This window comes from Salvelinus namaycush, unplaced genomic scaffold (assembly GCF_016432855.1).
Source record: "Salvelinus namaycush isolate Seneca unplaced genomic scaffold, SaNama_1.0 Scaffold2595, whole genome shotgun sequence".
Taxonomy (NCBI): domain Eukaryota; kingdom Metazoa; phylum Chordata; class Actinopteri; order Salmoniformes; family Salmonidae; genus Salvelinus; species Salvelinus namaycush.
The window spans coordinates 2,501-22,785 of NW_024059447.1; the positions used below are offsets into that span (position 1 = coordinate 2,501).

The window sequence follows — 20,285 nt, forward strand, 5'->3', positions numbered from 1 at the left end:
TTCGACAGTGTTGCATGATGGGAATCTAGTGGTTCACTGATATAATCTAGTAAACAAAATAAACTACTTTTTCACTACTCTGTGTGCAAGTGCATTCCTAAACGGCATTTAACGCAGGTCGATGTGATATGATATTATCAGAACACAAAGTGGTTACCGTTAGCGGAAAATGTTGGCACTGGAGACACTTTTCCTCCACTAAGCAGAAGAGATACCGTGATCAAGAAGGTGGTTCACCCGGTGTGGGGCTCAGCCATTGCACTCTGGCTGTGCTGACCCCTTGCGAATTTTCCAAATGTGGGAATCCGATTGCAAAATTTATGGTAGTGCTCGTTTGAGCTTTACCCTGATGTCTTTGTTAATGATAAACTGTTGCTTGGCGGCAGGCTTAAGGATGACTTGAGTCAACTGACTGTGCTTATGGAGATCTTTGAAGTCAGTTGTGAAGGAGACTTTGTGGACCAATCGAAAGGTGGAAACATTTGTTTGTAGCAAAATATTGTTGGCATTTTGTCGAAACATTATGTTGCGAAATGCAGCATTGTATTTATGCCACGCTGGTACTTCAATCAGGAGATAGTTGAGAAGCCACTCTAACCCCCCCCCCGGTCATGATGTGTCATACGCGCCCCATGCGCTTCCAATATGAAATTGTCCATACATGCGTTCCTCCTTAGCACAGAACAATGCAATAGGTTTTCAACATCCAGAGCTTTTGTGTATTTATTGTGGCTAGTAGGATAGCTGCATGGGAAACTGTTGCTGATGATGTATTTGTCAGAAGTCATTGTATTTGTCCGTTTTTTCCCACAAGGCTGAAATATGTGCCCTCGCTTAGAAATGTTTGCAAGGTTTGTTTGTATTTCATCCAACTATCTGTGCTAAAAAGTGATGGCTACAGTATATGTAATTTCTTCCACTTTTTGAGTGAGCCAAAGTTCAAGCTGCTTATCTAATTGGTGAGAATGCAATGTCTGTTTATCAGACTCACTTTGACTTTATATGGTGTACCAAGAGATGTACCTTCGCTTACGGCCATACCAGCCTGAATATGCCCGATCTCGTCTGATCTCGGAAGCTAAGCAGGGTCGGGCCTGGTTAGTACTTGGATGGGAGACCGCCTGGGAATACCAGGTGCTGTAAGCCTTTTGTCCACTAGGGGGTGTGGCATTATTTCATCAGCAACACTGCCTTGTAGTAAGCATTTGATGCTGAATTGACTAAATGCAGCTTCTATGGGCTAGTCTCCCCTGCCCTTTTAATACGATCAAAGTTCCTTGTGTTGTCAGGGAGCAACTGCCTTTTATGCATAAGACAAATAAGAATATTGTTACTGAATGCAGCTTGTGTGTGCTCTGTGCTCCCTCGCCCTGTTCAAATGATCAAAGGAAATAATGCTGGTGAGGAGTGGAACTGGACTGGTGTCTGATGGCCCTGTGTTTTCCATGTTGGAATTACAACCCTTCTTTTATGGAGTAAATCAAAAGCACAAGAGAATCTGAGATGTTATCGATAATAAATCAATTGGTTTCATGCATTTGTCTGTGTGTGTGTGTGTGTCTGAATGTGATTGTATTTCGTCATATCGCAAACATTTGTGATATCAGATGGGTTAAGATATTAAAAAGTAATTGGTGATTTTTTCGACAGTGTTGCATGATGGGAATCTAGTGGTTCACTGATATAATCTAGTAAACAAAATAAACTACTTTTTCACTACTCTGTGTGCAAGTGCATTCCTAAACGGCATTTAACGCAGGTCGATGTGATATGATATTATCAGAACACAAAGTGGTTACCGTTAGCGGAAAATGTTGGCACTGGAGACACTTTTCCTCCACTAAGCAGAAGAGATACCGTGATCAAGAAGGTGGTTCACCCGGTGTGGGGCTCAGCCATTGCACTCTGGCTGTGCTGACCCCTTGCGAATTTTCCAAATGTGGGAATCCGATTGCAAAATTTATGGTAGTGCTCGTTTGAGCTTTACCCTGATGTCTTTGTTAATGATAAACTGTTGCTTGGCGGCAGGCTTAAGGATGACTTGAGTCAACTGACTGTGCTTATGGAGATCTTTGAAGTCAGTTGTGAAGGAGACTTTGTGGACCAATCGAAAGGTGGAAACATTTGTTTGTAGCAAAATATTGTTGGCATTTTGTCGAAACATTATGTTGCGAAATGCAGCATTGTATTTATGCCACGCTGGTACTTCAATCAGGAGATAGTTGAGAAGCCACTCTAACCCCCCCCCCGGTCATGATGTGTCATACGCGCCCCATGCGCTTCCAATATGAAATTGTCCATACATGCGTTCCTCCTTAGCACAGAACAATGCAATAGGTTTTCAACATCCAGAGCTTTTGTGTATTTATTGTGGCTAGTAGGATAGCTGCATGGGAAACTGTTGCTGATGATGTATTTGTCAGAAGTCATTGTATTTGTCCGTTTTTTCCCACAAGGCTGAAATATGTGCCCTCGCTTAGAAATGTTTGCAAGGTTTGTTTGTATTTCATCCAACTATCTGTGCTAAAAAGTGATGGCTACAGTATATGTAATTTCTTCCACTTTTTGAGTGAGCCAAAGTTCAAGCTGCTTATCTAATTGGTGAGAATGCAATGTCTGTTTATCAGACTCACTTTGACTTTATATGGTGTACCAAGAGATGTACCTTCGCTTACGGCCATACCAGCCTGAATATGCCCGATCTCGTCTGATCTCGGAAGCTAAGCAGGGTCGGGCCTGGTTAGTACTTGGATGGGAGACCGCCTGGGAATACCAGGTGCTGTAAGCCTTTTGTCCACTAGGGGGTGTGGCATTATTTCATCAGCAACACTGCCTTGTAGTAAGCATTTGATGCTGAATTGACTAAATGCAGCTTCTATGGGCTAGTCTCCCCTGCCCTTTTAATACGATCAAAGTTCCTTGTGTTGTCAGGGAGCAACTGCCTTTTATGCATAAGACAAATAAGAATATTGTTACTGAATGCAGCTTGTGTGTGCTCTGTGCTCCCTCGCCCTGTTCAAATGATCAAAGGAAATAATGCTGGTGAGGAGTGGAACTGGACTGGTGTCTGATGGCCCTGTGTTTTCCATGTTGGAATTACAACCCTTCTTTTATGGAGTAAATCAAAAGCACAAGAGAATCTGAGATGTTATCGATAATAAATCAATTGGTTTCATGCATTTGTCTGTGTGTGTGTGTGTGTCTGAATGTGATTGTATTTCGTCATATCGCAAACATTTGTGATATCAGATGGGTTAAGATATTAAAAAGTAATTGGTGATTTTTTCGACAGTGTTGCATGATGGGAATCTAGTGGTTCACTGATATAATCTAGTAAACAAAATAAACTACTTTTTCACTACTCTGTGTGCAAGTGCATTCCTAAACGGCATTTAACTTCTTGCGACTACAGGGGGTGCTGTTCCGAATTAGCATTTTGTCGTCTCCAAATTAAACTGCCTAGTACTCAATTCTTGCTCGTACAATATGCATATTATTAATTATATTGGATAGAAAACACCTTCTAGTTTCATACAACGTTGAAATTATGTCTGTGGGTGACCCAGAACACTTTCTACAGCGAAATCCATGACAGACAGTGAAAGGTCTGAGAGCGAAGCTCTGGTTTCAGATCAGTTTTTAAGGTCTCTGTCTATCCTATGGAACGACACGAACTGCACCCGCCTTCCCCTGGATGTCAGTAACCAATGAGAAGTGGAATGGGCCTTCTAGGTAGCTCTCAGAGGTTATAAAACACCAAGGAGTGAGAGTAGCCCCCCTTTCGACGCTCGCCCTTACGCAGGATGGGACCTCCGGACGCCATTTTCACAGGCTCGGTTATCAACTTGAAATGTATCCGTCTGTAATTTAATTCGATATAGGACTTAGAAACATCATAAGGTAGTTAATTTAAACCGTTTTATAGCAATTTATATCCGTTTAGTGCGATTTTGAGGAATTTCTTTGTTGTGCACTCTGAAACTTTGGACACGTTTTGGTGTCCCGTTCGATCGTTAGTGGATATTTCGAAGGACAGAGGACATCTATCGACCAAAAGACGTTTATAACATAGAAAGGATACATTGCCCAAGAATATGATGGAAGAACAGCTCAAAGTAAGCAATATTTAATATGATAAATTGTTGTTCTGTCGAAATATTTTAAACGCATATTTCGCCATTTTGTTTGGTATAGCTTTGGTATAGCTTCACTTGGCGAACCCTGTATTGAAAAGTAAGGATAATTTTAAAAATGTAAATCAGCGGTTGCATTAAGAACTAATTTGTCTTTCGATTCCTGTCAACCCTGTATTTTTTAGTCAAGTATATGATTAGCTTTTAATTAAACTAGATCACTCTGATAGATGACGTCAGACATATTGAGGCTTGATTTCCTAGTATTTTTATTGTGTAACCACGGTTTTGTATGGCTAAATATGCACCTTTTCGAACAAACTGTATATGTATGTTGTAAAATGATGTTACAGGAGTGTCATCGGAAGAATTCTGAGAAGGTTAGTGAAAAAATTAATATCTTTTGGCGGTGGTTACGTTATAGCGCTCTTTGGCTGGAATCGATGCTCTGGTAACGTTTGCACATGTAGTATGCTAACTTATCGATTTATTGTGTTTTCGCTGAAAAACGCTTAGAAAATCTGAAATATGGTCTGAAATCACAAGAACTGGGTCTTTCCATTGCTATGCTTTGTCTATTTTTATGAAATGTTTTATGATGAGTAAATTGGTCATACACGTTGCTCTATCTAGTAATTCTAGTCGATTTGTGATGGTCGGTGCAATTGTAAACTGTGATTTCTACCTGAAATATGCACTTTTTTCTAACAAAAACTATCCTATACCATGAATATGTTATCAGACTGTCATCTGATGGTTTTTTTTATAGGTTATTGGCTATCAATATCTTAGTTGAGCCGAATTGGTGATAGCACCTGAAGGAGTAAGAAACTGATGGAGTTAGAATAGTGGTGTATTTTGCTAACGTGTTTAGCTAATAGATTTACATATTTTGTCTTCCCTGTAAAACATTTTAAAAATCTGAAATGGTGGCTTTATTCACAAGATCTGTATCTTTCATCTGGTGTCTTGGACTTGTGATTTAATGATATTTAGATGCTACTATCTACTTGTGAAGCTATGCTAGCTATGCTAATCAGTGTGTGGGGGGTGGGGGGTGATCCCGGATACGGGGTTGAGGTTCGGTAAAGGTTAACGCAGGTCGATGTGATATGATATTATCAGAACACAAAGTGGTTACCGTTAGCGGAAAATGTTGGCACTGGAGACACTTTTCCTCCACTAAGCAGAAGAGATACCGTGATCAAGAAGGTGGTTCACCCGGTGTGGGGCTCAGCCATTGCACTCTGGCTGTGCTGACCCCTTGCGAATTTTCCAAATGTGGGAATCCGATTGCAAAATTTATGGTAGTGCTCGTTTGAGCTTTACCCTGATGTCTTTGTTAATGATAAACTGTTGCTTGGCGGCAGGCTTAAGGATGACTTGAGTCAACTGACTGTGCTTATGGAGATCTTTGAAGTCAGTTGTGAAGGAGACTTTGTGGACCAATCGAAAGGTGGAAACATTTGTTTGTAGCAAAATATTGTTGGCATTTTGTCGAAACATTATGTTGCGAAATGCAGCATTGTATTTATGCCACGCTGGTACTTCAATTAGGAGATATTTGAGAAGCCACTCTAACCCCCCCCCCGGTCATGATGTGTCATACGCGCCCCATGCGCTTCCAATATGAAATTGTCCATACATGCGTTCCTCCTTAGCACAGAACAATGCAATAGGTTTTCAACATCCAGAGCTTTTGTGTATTTATTGTGGCTAGTAGGATAGCTGCATGGGAAACTGTTGCTGATGATGTATTTGTCAGAAGTCATTGTATTTGTCCGTTTTTTCCCACAAGGCTGAAATATGTGCCCTCGCTTAGAAATGTTTGCAAGGTTTGTTTGTATTTCATCCAACTATCTGTGCTAAAAAGTGATGGCTACAGTATATGTAATTTCTTCCACTTTTTGAGTGAGCCAAAGTTCAAGCTGCTTATCTAATTGGTGAGAATGCAATGTCTGTTTATCAGACTCACTTTGACTTTATATGGTGTACCAAGAGATGTACCTTCGCTTACGGCCATACCAGCCTGAATACGCCCATCCTGATTGGAGAAGTGACGACAGGTGCGAGTGTCTGAGCTGTGAGTGAGTGTTTGCTGGAGAGTGTTTGCTCGAGAGCTATTTTTGTTAATTAATTGGTTTTTGCAATATAATTTATTATTTTCTTCAGTTGAATAGTTTAAAGTTTGGTTAGTCTTCCCCCTTGCAGGTTTTCTGCTTGGGGGAGAGCCTTTTTTGGACCCATTTTTTGATATATTATGACGGACAACATGGCAACGACAAACGGAATGGAAAAGGACAACGAAAATGCGCAACGGAAGAAAAATGAAGATAAAGAAGGAATGAAATATGGAAAAGAATACACGGTGGCAATTGAGTTGGAAGGAGAAGACAAAGTGACGACAATGGAACTACTAAGAGCAATTAAGGAGGTGTGTGGAGAGGTGGTGGGATGCCGAATGAAAGGAGAAAAGAAGTATGAAGTTACGATGAGGAATGAAAAAGGAAAAGAACGGCTAATGGATGGAATACGAATAAAGGACACCAAGATACTGGCGAGAGATATTAATGTGAAGGAAGTGGTGGTGTCGTTCATGAATCTGCCTGTATACATGGAAGACAGTGCTATATTGGGCAAGCTATGTAGCTGGGGTGTATCAGCAGTCTCTGAAATCAGGAGGAGAGTTTGGCCAGGCACGGATATAGCAGATGGCACGAGATACTGCAAAGTCAAATTCACTGATACTGTGAAATCACTGCCGTACTCTACAAAGTTTGATACGCTTGAAGGTGGAGAGTACTTTAGAGTCATGCATGATAAGCAGGTCAGAGTTTGTAGGCTTTGTATTCAGCCTGGGCATATTGTGAAGGACTGCCCTGAATTTAAATGTTATAAGTGCGGGAAGCAAGGGCATTATGCAAGAGAATGTGTAGGTGGAAAGGAAAGGGCATTTTGCGAAGGATGTCACATGAGAGCTGACGAGTGCAAATGTGGAGAGGTTGTGAATGAGGAGGGGAGCCAGGATCTTTTTGTGGAGGCTGATGTATCACCCCGAGTAGAAGAAGACGATGGAGGAGAAGACGTGGTGGAGGGAGGAGAGACGGAGAAAAGAAGAGGGGAAAAGATGGAACAGAAGACGGAGGAAATAGGAGGCAGTATGGATTCAGAGATAAGAAGAGGGAGTTTTCAGGAGGAGGACGGGAGTGGGATGGGTGGAGGCACTGGGGACTCACAGTTTTTGGGGGGGGCCTCGGGCTATGTGGGTGCTTCGGAAGGAGGTGAAGTGGAGGGGAGTGGGATGCTGACAACTATACAGGAGACGCAAATGGATACAAGCAGCACAACAGGCACAGGAAAGAAGAATTCGAGTTGGTTGGAAGAGATGGATTTAGAGGCAATTTCAGATTCAGAAGACATGGAAAAGATTGATAGAGCAAGGGTAAGCTACAGGAAGAGGAAAGTGGCGTTGGAGGTGAAAAAGGACGAAAAAGGAAGAAAACATGACAAAAGGTAGAGGAAAATGAGAAAATATATTTTCTTATTATTATTTATTGGAATGGTTAATTGTATGTCAATCAATGCGAATGGTTTAAGAACAATGGAAAAATTTCAAAGAATAGTTAAAATGAAGAATTCGGATATTTTATGCCTGCAAGAAACACATTGGGACAATGTATGTATTTTAGAAGTAAAAAAAATATGGAGAGATTTTATTTTTGTTAACAATGGCAGGGGGAATTCAAGTGGGGTTGCTATTTTATTGAGGAAGGATGTGGTGGATAATGTGAAACAGATATATAATGATAATAATGGGAGGATTTTAATTGTAGATTTTGAATATATGAGTAGGGTTTTTAGAATTATAAATATTTATGCGCCTAATACTGAAATAGAGCGCAAAGATTTATTTTTAGAAATAGGAAAATGGTGTGAGGGAAACTGTATTGTAGTTGGGGATTTTAATGTTAAAATGGATAGACTGGATATGACAAGAGGAGCTATTTTTAGAAGTGATGTATCTAGGGGGGTTTTAAAGAAGATGATGATAGAAAAAGGAATGATTGATATATGGAGGGATGAGAATCCGTACAAGAGAGAATTTTCTAGAAGGCAGGTGGTTTTAGGGGAGTTGAAACAGACACGGATAGATCTGGTTTTAGTAAATGAAGGGTTAAGGAATTTTATGAAGGATATTAAGTATATTTTTACAACTTTTAGTGATCATGCTGGGTTAACATTTTCGGTGGGGTTAGATAGGGAGGGGAAAGGGGGGGGAGTGTGGTGTATGAATGCAAGGTATCTAGGTGATGAGGAATATGGAATACAACTTAAATCTTTGATAGAACATGAAATGGAGGATAAGCAAAAAGGGAATGATAAGTGCCAGTGGTGGGAAAATGTTAAGAAAAAAATAAAAGATTTTAGTATTAGATATGCAAGGAAGAAAAGGAGTAGGATGACAAGAGAAGAAAATTATTTAAGAGCAAAATTGAATGAAGAAATGAGGAAATGTGATATTGATCCTATTTATAATATTGAAAGGTTTTTAGATTTAAAGGCACAATTGAGCAAATGTGAAATAGATAAATGTAAGGGGGCATCTATTAGAAGTAGGGCAAAGTATGTTTTAGAAGGGGAGAAATGTACGTCTTTTTTTCTTGGTTTAGAGAAAACTAAACAGACGAAATCATATATTAGTGAGATAGAAAATGTAAAGGGTGAAGTGGTAAATGATTATGTTGAGATATTAGAAACTGTACAGAATTTTTATAAGGATTTATTTAAGAAAGGGGAGGTGGATGAAGAGTGTGTAAAGGAGATTTTAGGTAGTGTGGATGTGCAAATTGGTGTTGAGGAAAAGCAAATATGTGATAGGAAGATAACAGTGGATGAAGTGAAAGATGCAATTAAGGGATTACAAATAAATAAAAGTCCTGGAGTAGATGGACTAATTGCAGAGTTTTACAAAATGTATGAAAGTTTTTTAGCACCGATTTTAATGGAAGTGTATCAATATATGGAAGATAATAATACTGTTTCAGACTCCATGGTGACAGGACTGATATCGGTTTTATATAAAAATAAGGGGAGCAAAATGAAATTAGAAAATTATAGGCCAATTAGTTTATTAAATTCAGATTATAAGATTTTAGCTAAGATATTGGCGAATAGGATGAAGATGGTTTTAAATGATATTATAGCACCTACACAAAATTATAGTGTGCCTGGAAGAGACATAGCTGATACCATCATTACACTTAGAGATGTGATAAATAAAATGAATAGCGATAAGAGAGGGGGAATTGTTTTAAGTATAGATTTTAATAAAGCTTTTGACAGGGTGGAACATGATTTTATGTTTAGGGTACTGGAAAAATATGGGTTTGGAAATAGAATAATAGGATGGATAAAATTATTATATAGAAAGGCAAAAAGTAGGGTAAAATGTAATGGGGTTTTAACAGATTCTTTTATTCTTGAGAGATCAGTGAGACAGGGGTGCCCTTTATCAGCATTACTGTATGTTTTATCGGTAGAACCCTTAGCGGCATACCTTAAAAAAGATCATTTTATAAATTGTGTAGAGACTCCGCAAGGAGGTTTTAGTTTAATTCATCAATATGCAGACGATACCACAATAACAGTTAGAGATGAGGAAAGTGTTAAAAGGGTGATGGAGTGTTTTAAAGTATATGAGAAAGCCTCAGGAGCAAAAGTGAATATGGAGAAGTCAGTAATAATGTATGTTGGGAAGATTAATGAGGAGATTTTTCCTTTTAAAATGGTAAATGATTATTTTAAGGTGTTAGGTGTGTTTTTAGGGGTGAAGGAACAGGAAGCTAGGGATATGACATGGAGTGGGGTTATAAACAAAGTTAGGAAGGTGGTAAATATGTGGAGGGGGAGGTCTTTGAAATTAAAAGGGAAAGTAATTGTCATAAATTCATTGTTGATGTCAATTTTTATTTATGTAATGAATGTTTTGGATATGCCAGAATGGGTTTTATCTGAAATGAATAAAATTGTAGTTGATTTTTTATGGGAAGGGAAGGGGGTGAAAATAGCTTTTAAAACTTTGATTGCAGGTTATGAGGAGGGGGGCTTGAAGTTGGTGGATTTAAATGTGAGGAAAACAGCAATTAGAGTCAAAATGGTACGTAAATATTTATATGGGGAATTAGATTATGGATGGAAAAGATTTTTTAAGGAGTATTTGCAGGAGGTTGGGAGGATGGGGGACAATGGTTTATTGATGTGTATGAAAAAGGAAATGTTAGGTAATATACCTTTGTTTTATAGAGAAGTGTTTGAGGCTTGGGGGGAGTTTTTACCAAATATTTATTATGAGTGTACCATTTTAGACAATATTTTAAATCAGCCAATTTTTTTAAATCCCAAGATACAGTATAATAATAAGATGTTGTTTTGTAAATATTTTATGAGGGCTGGGATGAGACAGATTGGGGACATCTTATATGAGGTAATTCCGGGGTTCCTTCCAAGTCAGGCAATATTTGATAATGTGGTTGAAGAAAATGATGAAATAAGTAGAACTACTGTGGAGAACATGTATAAGAGAATATTAGGATGTCTTCCTGGGGAGTGGGGTGTTTTAATAAATAAAGAGGTGGCAACAAGAGCTAGGGGTTTACCGGTTTTATATTATGAAGGTAATGGGAAGAAGCATGATTTGTCAGGTTTGAAAGTTAAAAAAGTTTATGAAAAATGTATTTTAAGAGAGATAAAAACTCCTGCTTCGGAAAAAGTGTGGTCTAGGGTGTTTGCAAATATAGATGTAAAATCAATATGGAAGAATGTAAATGTAAAATATAATTCTATAGAATGTGAAGACAATGATTTTAAAATGAAACATAATAGAATTTTTACGAACGTGGTTTTACATCAAATAAATAGAGATATTAAAAGAGAATGTGATATTTGTGGTACGGGGGTGGAAAATTTTATGCACTTTTTTGTTGAATGTAGTAGATTAGATGAGTTTCATAAGTTTTTAAAGGGGATTTTAGTACAACAGTGGGGAGAAGAGATTGTTGCTGGGGTTGAGTGGAGGAGGTTGTTTCTTTTTGGTTTAACTGGGAAAAGCAAAGTTATTAATTTTAATTTGATGAATTTTGTTCTTAGTCATGCCAGATACGCTGTAAGACTAAGAAGGAATTTGGGACATTATGAAGGGAAAATTGTGAGTGTAGAGGTTTTATTTAGAAGTATGTTAGAGAAAGATATAGAAGTAATATATAAATATGGTGGATGTAATTTTGAAAAATTGTTTGTGTGGGGGAGCAATTTTATTGAAATTGGGTCGAATGGAAAACTTGTTTTTAATTATTAATTGGTTTTGGTGGATGATTGTGTTTCTAATAGGTTTTATTTTCTTTTCTTTTTTTGATTTTGTAAAAGGATGAATTGTTCAACCTTTTGATTGTTGATTGAATGTTGTAAATGTTATGTGTTTCTTCATAATAAAAGAAAAAAAAAAAAAAATATGCCCGATCTCGTCTGATCTCGGAAGCTAAGCAGGGTCGGGCCTGGTTAGTACTTGGATGGGAGACCGCCTGGGAATACCAGGTGCTGTAAGCCTTTTGTCCACTAGGGGGTGTGGCATTATTTCATCAGCAACACTGCCTTGTAGTAAGCATTTGATGCTGAATTGACTAAATGCAGCTTCTATGGGCTAGTCTCCCCTGCCCTTTTAATACGATCAAAGTTCCTTGTGTTGTCAGGGAGCAACTGCCTTTTATTATAAGACAAATAAGAATATTGTTACTGAATGCAGCTTGTGTGTGCTCTGTGCTCCCTCGCCCTGTTCAAATGATCAAAGGAAATAATGCTGGTGAGGAGTGGAACTGGACTGGTGTCTGATGGCCCTGTGTTTTCCATGTTGGAATTACAACCCTTCTTTTATGGAGTAAATCAAAAGCACAAGAGAATCTGAGATGTTATCGATAATAAATCAATTGGTTTCATGCATTTGTCTGTGTGTGTGTGTGTGTCTGAATGTGATTGTATTTCGTCATATCGCAAACATTTGTGATATCAGATAGGGTTAAGATATTAAAAAGTAATTGGTGATTTTTTCGACAGTGTTGCATGATGGGAATCTAGTGGTTCACTGATATAATCTAGTAAACAAAATAAACTACTTTTTCACCACTCTGTGTGCAAGTGCATTCCTAAACGGCATTTAACGCAGGTCGATGTGATATGATATTATCACAACAAAAAGTGGTTCCCGTTAGGAAGTGATGTGATATTATCAGAACACAAAGTGGTTACCGTTAGACGAAAATGTTGGCACTGGAGAGACTTGCCCTCCACCGATATGTATAAGTCATACTTACCTGGCAAGGGAGCTACCGTGATCAAGAAGGCGGTTCACCCAGGGCGAGGCTCAGCCATTGAACTCTGGCTGTGCTGAACCCTGCGAATTTCCCAAATGTGGAAATCTCGATTGCATAATTTATGGTAGTGGGGGACTGCGTTCGCGCTCTCCCCTGATGTCTTGTTTGATGATAAACCTTGAGGTTGACTTTAGTCATCTGACTGTGCTTATGGAGATCTTTGAAGTCAGTTGTGAAGGAGACTTTGTGGACCAATCGAAAGGTGGAAACATTTGTTTGTAGCAAAATATTGTTGGCATTTTGTCGAAACATTATGTTGCGAAATGCAGCATTGTATTTATGCCACGCTGGTACTTCAATCAGGAGATAGTTGAGAAGCCACTCTAACCCCCCCCCGGTCATGATGTGTCATGCGCTTCCAATATGAAATTGTCCATACATGCGTTCCTCCTTAGCACAGAACAATGCAATAGGTTTTCAACATCCAGAGCTTTTGTGTATTTATTGTGGCTAGTAGGATAGCTGCATGGGAAACTGTTGCTGATGATGTATTTGTCAGAAGTCATTGTATTTGTCCGTTTTTTCCCACAAGGCTGAAATATGTGCCCTCGCTTAGAAATGTTAGCAAGGTTTGTTTGTATTTCATCCAACTATCTGTGCTAAAAAGTGATGGCTACAGTATATGTAATTTCTTCCACTTTTTGAGTGAGCCAAAGTTCAAGCTGCTTATCTAATTGGTGAGAATGCAATGTCTGTTTATCAGACTCACTTTGACTTTATATGGTGTACCAAGAGATGTACCTTCGCTTACGGCCATACCAGCCTGAATGCGCATTTCCTGATTGGAGAAGTGACGACAGGTGCGAGTGTCTGAGCTGTGAGTGAGTGTTTGCTGGAGAGTGTTTGCTCGAGAGCTATTTTTGTTAATTAATTGGTTTTTGCAATATAATTTATTATTTTCTTCAGTTGAATAGTTTTAAGTTTGGTTAGTCTTCCCCCTTGCAGTTTTTCTGCTTGGGGGAGAGTTTTTTGGATTCATTTTTTTACTATGACGGACAACATGGAAAAGACAAACGGAATGGACAAAGACAACGAAAAGGCGCAACGGAAGAAAAATGAAGATAAAGAAGAAATGAAATATGGCAAGGAATACACGGTGGCAATTGAGTTGGAAGGAGAAGACAAGGTGACGACAATGGAACTACTAAGAGCAATTAAGGAGGTGTGTGGAGAGGTGGTGGGATGCCGAATGAAAGGGGAGAAGAAGTACGAAATTACGATGAGAAATGAAAAAGGAAAAGAACGTCTAATGGATGGATTAAGAATAAAGGATACAAAGATTCTGGCGAGAGATATTAATGTGAAGGAAGTGGTGGTGTCGTTCATGAATCTCCCAGTATATGTAGAAGACGGTGTGATACTGGGCAAGCTGAGTAGCTGGGGAGTGGCGGCTGTCTCGGAGATAAGGAGGAGAGTTTGGCCAGGAACAGAGGTGGTTGACGGGACACGTTTCTGCAAGGTCAAGTTCACAGAAAAAGTGACATCATTACCTTATTCTACAAGAATTGAGACGTTGGAGGGAGCAGAATATTTCAGAGTCATCCATGACAAACAGGTCAGAGTGTGTCGTATGTGTATTCAACCCGGGCACATAGTTAAAGACTGCCCGGAATTTAAGTGTTTTAAGTGTGGCAATCAAGGACACTATGCGAGGGAATGTGATGGAGAGAAGGAAAGGAATTTTTGTGGTGGATGCAGAAAGAGAGTGGCGGAGTGCAACTGTGGAGAGGTTAGGGCTGGAGAGGGGAGTCAAACACTATTCGAGGAAGCAGTTGTATTGTCGAAAGAAGGAGAAGAAGATGGAGGAGAGGACGTGGTGGAGGGTGGAGAGACGGAGGAAGGAAGAAGGAAGAAGGACCAGAAGATAAATGAAATTGGGAGCAGTATGGACTCAGAAGTAAGAAGAGGGAGTTTTCAGGAGGAGGGGGGGAGTGGAATGGGGGGAAGCACGGGGGACTCACAGGTTTTGGGGGAAGGCACAGCACTAACAAGTAGCTCGGGGGGTGAAGAAATGGAGGGGGTTATGGAGTTGATGACAATACCAGAGACGGTGATGAGCACGGGGAGCACAACGACTATACAAGAAGCGGAGATGAATACGGGGAGCACAACGGATGTGGATGTCAAGAGGGTGAGTTGGCTGGAAAACATGGACTTGGAAGAGATATCGGATACGGAGGATGGAGAAAAGATTGAAAGAACGAGGGAAGGATACAGGAAGAGGAAAGCGGCGGGAAGAGGGGGAGAGAAAGGGTGGAAGAGGAAAGAAACTGGATAACAGGTAGAGGAAAATGAAATTATATTTTATCATTTTATTATTTATTAGAATGGTAAATATAATGTCAATAAATGCAAATGGATTGAGGACAATGGGAAAATTTAATAGAATAATAAAAATGAAGAAGTCAGATATTTTATGTATTCAAGAGACGCACTGGGATAATGTATGTGTTTTAGAAGTTAAAAAAATATGGAGGGATTTTATTTATGTAAACAACGGCAGAGGGAATTCAAGTGGGGTTGCTATTTTATTGAGGAGGGATGTGGTGGATAATGTGAAACAGATATATAATGATAATAATGGGAGGATTTTAATTGTAGATTTTGAATATATGAGTATGGTTTTTAGAATTATAAATATTTATGCGCCTAATACTGAAATAGAGCGCAAAGATTTATTTTTAGAAATAGGGAAATGGTGTGAGGGAAACTGTATTGTAGTTGGGGATTTTAATGTTAAAATGGATAGACTGGATATGACAAGAGGAGCTATTTTTAGAAGTGATGTATCTAGGGGGGTTTTAAAGAAGATGATGTTAGAAAAAGGAATAATTGATATATGGAGAGAGGAAAATCCAGAAAAAAGAGAATTTTCTAGAAGGCAGGTGGTTTTAGGGGATTTGAAACAAACGAGGATAGATCTGGTTTTAGTAAAAGAAGGTTTAAGGAATTTTATGAAAGATATTAAGTATGTTTTTACAACTTTTAGTGATCATGCAGGTTTAACATTTTCAGTGGGATTAGATAAGGAAAGAACAGGGGGTGGAATATGGTGTATGAATGCAGGGTATTTGGGAGATGAGGAATATGGGAAACAACTTAAATCTTTGATAGCATGTGAAATGGAGGATAAGCAGAAAGAGAATGATAAGTGTTCATGGTGGGATAAGGTTAAGGAAAAAATAAAAGTTTTTAGTATAGGATATGCAAGGAAAAAGAGAGGTAGGATGAAAAGAGAAGAAAATGAGTTGAGGGCTAAATTGGATAAAGAAATGAGGAAGTGTGACAGTGAACCTAATTATAATATAGGAAAGTTTTTGGAATTAAAAGCACAATTGACTAAATATGAAATAGATAAGTGTAAGGGTGCAATTATAAGAAGTAAGGCAAAGTATGTTTTGGAGGGGGAGAAATGTACTTCATTTTTTCTTGGATTAGAGAAGAATAAACAGAGGAGAACATATATTAGAGAGATCGAAAATATAAAGGGTGAAGTTGTCAATGATTATGTAGAGGTTTTAGAAACAGTGCAGAATTTTTATAAGGATTTATTTAAGAAAGGGGAGGTGGATGAGGGGTGTGTAAAGGAGATATTGGATAGTGTGGATGTGCAAATTAATGTAGAGGATAAACAAATGTGTGATGGGAAGATAACATTGACTGAAGTTAAAGATGCGATTAAGGGTTTACAAGTAAATAAGAGTCCTGGAGTAGATGGAATAATTGCAGAGTTTTATAAAATATATGCCAGTTTTTTAGCACCTATTTTATTGGAAGTTTATCAATATATGGAGGATAATGATAGTATTTCTGAATCTATGGTGACAGGGACTGATAACGATTTTATATAAAAATAAGGGGAGTAAATTAAAATTGGAGAATTATAGGCCAATTAGTTTATTAAATTCGGATTATAAGATTTTAGCAAAGATACTGGCAAATAGAATGAAGCAAGTTTTAAATGATATTATAGCACCTACACAGAATTATAGTGTGCCTGGTAGAGATATTGCGGATACAATTAATACAATTAGAGATGTGATAAATAAAATGAATCATGATAAGATGGGGGGAATTGTTTTAAGCATAGATTTAAATAAAGCTTTTGATAGGGTGGAACATGATTTTATGTTTAGGGTAATGGATAAATATGGTTTTGGTAATAGAATAATAGGATGGATAAAATTATTATATAAGAAGGCAAAAAGTAGGGTGAAATGTAATGGGGTTTTAACCGATTCTTTTATTCTTGAGAGATCTGTGAGACAGGGGTGTCCTTTATCAGCTTTATTATTCGTTTTATCGGTAGAACCTTTAGCAGCATTTCTTAAAAGAGATAATCTTATAAATTGTGTAGAGACTCCGCAAGGAGGTTTTAGTTTGATACATCAATACGCAGATGATACCACTATAACAGTTAGAGATGAGGGTAGTGTAAAAAGGGTGATGGAGTGTTTTAAAGTATATGGACAAGCATCGGGTGCAAAGGTTAACATGGAGAAGTCAGTAGTAATGTATATTGGGAAGATTAATGAGGGGAATTTTCCTTTTAAAGTGGTTAAAGATTATTTTAAGGTATTAGGAGTGTTTTTAGGGGTGAAAGAAATGGAAGCTAGGGATTTGACATGGAGTGGTGTAATAAATAAAGTTAGAAAGGTGGTAAATATGTGGAGGGGGAGGTCTTTGAAATTAAAAGGGAAAGTAATTGTCATAAATTCATTGTTGATGTCAATATTTATTTATGTAATGAATGTTTTGGATATGCCAGAATGGGTTTTATCTGAAATGAATAAAATTGTAGTTGATTTTTTATGGGAAGGGAAGGGGGTGAGAATAGCTTTTAAAACTTTGATTGCAGGTTATGAGGAGGGGGGTTTGAAGTTGGTAGATTTAAGTGTAAGGAAAACAGCAATTAGAGTAAAAATGGTACGGAAATATTTATTTGGTGAATTGGATTATGGGTGGAAAAGGTTTTTTAAAGAGTATTTGCAGGAGGTTGGGAGGATGGGGGACAATGGTTTATTGATGAGTATGAAGAAGGAAATGTTAGGTAATATACCTTTGTTTTACAGAGAAGTGTTTGAGGCTTGGGGGCGGTTTTTACCAAATATTTATTATGAATGTACCAGTTTAGAAAATATTTTAAATCAGCCGATATTTTTAAATCCAAAGATAAAGTGCAATAATATGATGTTGTTTTGTAAATATTTTATGAGGGCTGGGATGAGGCAGATAGGTGACATAGCATATGAGGTAATTCCTGGGTTTCTTCCATTTCAGGCTATATATGACAATGTGGTTGAAGTAGATGAAGAAATAAGTAAAACTACTGTGGAGAATATGTACAAGAAAATATTAGGATGTATTCCCGGGGAGTGGGTGATTTTAATAAACAAAGAGGTGGTCAAAAGATCTAGGGCTTTACCAGTTTTATATTATGAAAGTAATGGGGAGAAACATGATTTATCAGGTCTAAAAGTTAAAATGGTTTATAGAAAATGTATTTTAAAAGAGATAAAAAGTCCTGCTGCGGAGAAAGTGTGGTCTAGGGTGTTTCCAAACATGGATGTAAAATCAATATGGAAGAATGTAAATGTAAAATATAATTTTATAGAATGTGAAGACAATGATTTTAAATTGAAACATAATAGGATTTTTACAAATGTGGTTTTGCATCAAATAAATAGGGATATTAAAAGAGAATGCGATATTTGTGGTACGGGGGTGGAAAATTTGATGCACTTTTTTATTGAATGTAGTAGGTTGAAAGACTTTCACGAGTTTTTAAAAGGGACTTTTAGTAAAACATTGGGGAGAAGAGATTTTTACTGGGGTGGAGTGGAGGAGGTTGTTTCTTTTTGGTGTAAATGGGAAAAGTAAAGTTTTAAATATTAATTTGGTGAATTTTATACTAAGTCATGCTAGATATGCGATAAGATTAAGAAGGAAATTTAGGTCATTATGAAGGGAAAATTGTGAGTGTGGAAGGTTTTTTTAGGAGCATATTAGAGAGAGATATAGAGATAATATATAGATACGGTGGAGGAAATTTTGAAAAATTGTTTGTGTGGGGGAGTACTTTTATTGAAATTCTGTCAAATGGGAAACTTGTATTTCATTATTAAGTGGATTTAGTGGATGATTGTGTTTTTTAATAGGTTTTATTTTATTTATTTTTGATTTTTTGATTTTGTAAAAGGATGAATTGTTCATCCTTTTTTATTATTGATTGAATGTTGTAAATATTATGTGTTTTTTCATAATAAAAGATAAAAAAAAAAAAAAATATGCCCGATCTCGTCTGATCTCGGAAGCTAAGCAGGGTCGGGCCTGGTTAGTACTTGGATGGGAGACCGCCTGGGAATACCAGGTGCTGTAAGCCTTTTGTCCACTAGGGGGTGTGGCATTATTTCATCAGCAACACTGCCTTGTAGTAAGCATTTGATGCTGAATTGACTAAATGCAGCTTCTATGGGCTAGTCTCCCCTGCCCTTTTAATACGATCAAAGTTCCTTGTGTTGTCAGGGAGCAACTGCCTTTTATGCATAAGACAAATAAGAATATTGTTACTGAATGCAGCTTGTGTGTGCTCTGTGCTCCCTCGCCCTGTTCAAATGATCAAAGGAAATAATGCTGGTGAGGAGTGGAACTGGACTGGTGTCTGATGGCCCTGTGTTTTCCATGTTGGAATTACAACCCTTCTTTTATGGAGTAAATCAAAAGCACAAGAGAATCTGAGATGTTATCGATAATAAATCAATTGGTTTCATGCATTTGTCTGTGTGTGTGTGTGTGTCTGAATGTGATTGTATTTCGTCATATCGCAAACATTTGTGATATCAGATGGGTTAAGATATTAAAAAGTAATTGGTGATTTTTTCGACAGTGTTGCATGATGGGAATCTAGTGGTTCACTGATATAATCTAGTAAACAAAATAAACTACTTTTTCACTACTCTGTGTGCAAGTGCATTCCTAAACGGCATTTAACGCAGGTCGATGTGATATGATATTATCAGAACACAAAGTGGTTACCGTTAGCGGAAAATGTTGGCACTGGAGACACTTTTCCTCCACTAAGCAGAAGAGATACCGTGATCAAGAAGGTGGTTCACCCAGTGTGGGGCTCAGCCATTGCACTCTGGCTGTGCTGACCCCTTGCGAATTTTCCAAATGTGGGAATCCGATTGCAAAATTTATGGTAGTGCTCGTTTGAGCTTTACCCTGATGTCTTTGTTAATGATAAACTGTTGCTTGGCGGCAGGCTTAAGGATGACTTGAGTCAACTGACTGTGCTTATGGAGATCTTTGAAGTCAGTTGTGAAGGAGACTTTGTGGACCAATCGAAAGGTGGAAACATTTGTTTGTAGCAAAATATTGTTGGCATTTTGTCGAAACATTATGTTGCGAAATGCAGCATTGTATTTATGCCACGCTGGTACTTCAATCAGGAGATAGTTGAGAAGCCACTCTAACCCCCCCCCCCGGTCATGATGTGTCATGCGCTTCCAATATGAAATTGTCCATACATGCGTTCCTCCTTAGCACAGAACAATGCAATAGGTTTTCAACATCCAGAGCTTTTGTGTATTTATTGTGGCTAGTAGGATAGCTGCATGGGAAACTGTTGCTGATGATGTATTTGTCAGAAGTCATTGTATTTGTCCGTTTTTTCCCACAAGGCTGAAATATGTGCCCTCGCTTTGAAATGTTAGCAAGGTTTGTTTGT

General features: G+C 38.1%; 3 non-coding genes and 4 pseudogenes across 3 annotated transcripts; all 7 read left to right on the forward strand.

Moving 5' to 3' along the window:
* The first annotated feature begins 195 nt into the window (after positions 1 to 195).
* LOC120039188 lies at positions 196 to 342 on the forward strand (annotated as a pseudogene).
* Positions 343 to 1,027: 685 nt separating this feature from the next.
* LOC120039197 lies at positions 1,028 to 1,146 on the forward strand. The gene has a single exon (XR_005475327.1). It is a non-coding gene; the product is annotated as a 5S ribosomal RNA (ribosomal RNA).
* A 691-nt stretch (positions 1,147 to 1,837) lies between these two features.
* On the forward strand, positions 1,838 to 1,984 carry LOC120039189 (annotated as a pseudogene).
* Positions 1,985 to 2,669: 685 nt separating this feature from the next.
* Positions 2,670 to 2,788, forward strand: LOC120039198. The gene has a single exon (XR_005475328.1). It is a non-coding gene; the product is annotated as a 5S ribosomal RNA (ribosomal RNA).
* Positions 2,789 to 5,312: 2,524 nt separating this feature from the next.
* Positions 5,313 to 5,459, forward strand: LOC120039190 (annotated as a pseudogene).
* Positions 5,460 to 12,488: 7,029 nt separating this feature from the next.
* LOC120039181 lies at positions 12,489 to 12,652 on the forward strand. Its single transcript, XR_005475324.1, has one exon. It is a non-coding gene; the product is annotated as a U1 spliceosomal RNA (small nuclear RNA).
* Positions 12,653 to 19,629: 6,977 nt separating this feature from the next.
* On the forward strand, positions 19,630 to 19,776 carry LOC120039185 (annotated as a pseudogene).
* The last annotated feature ends 509 nt before the right edge of the window (positions 19,777 to 20,285 follow it).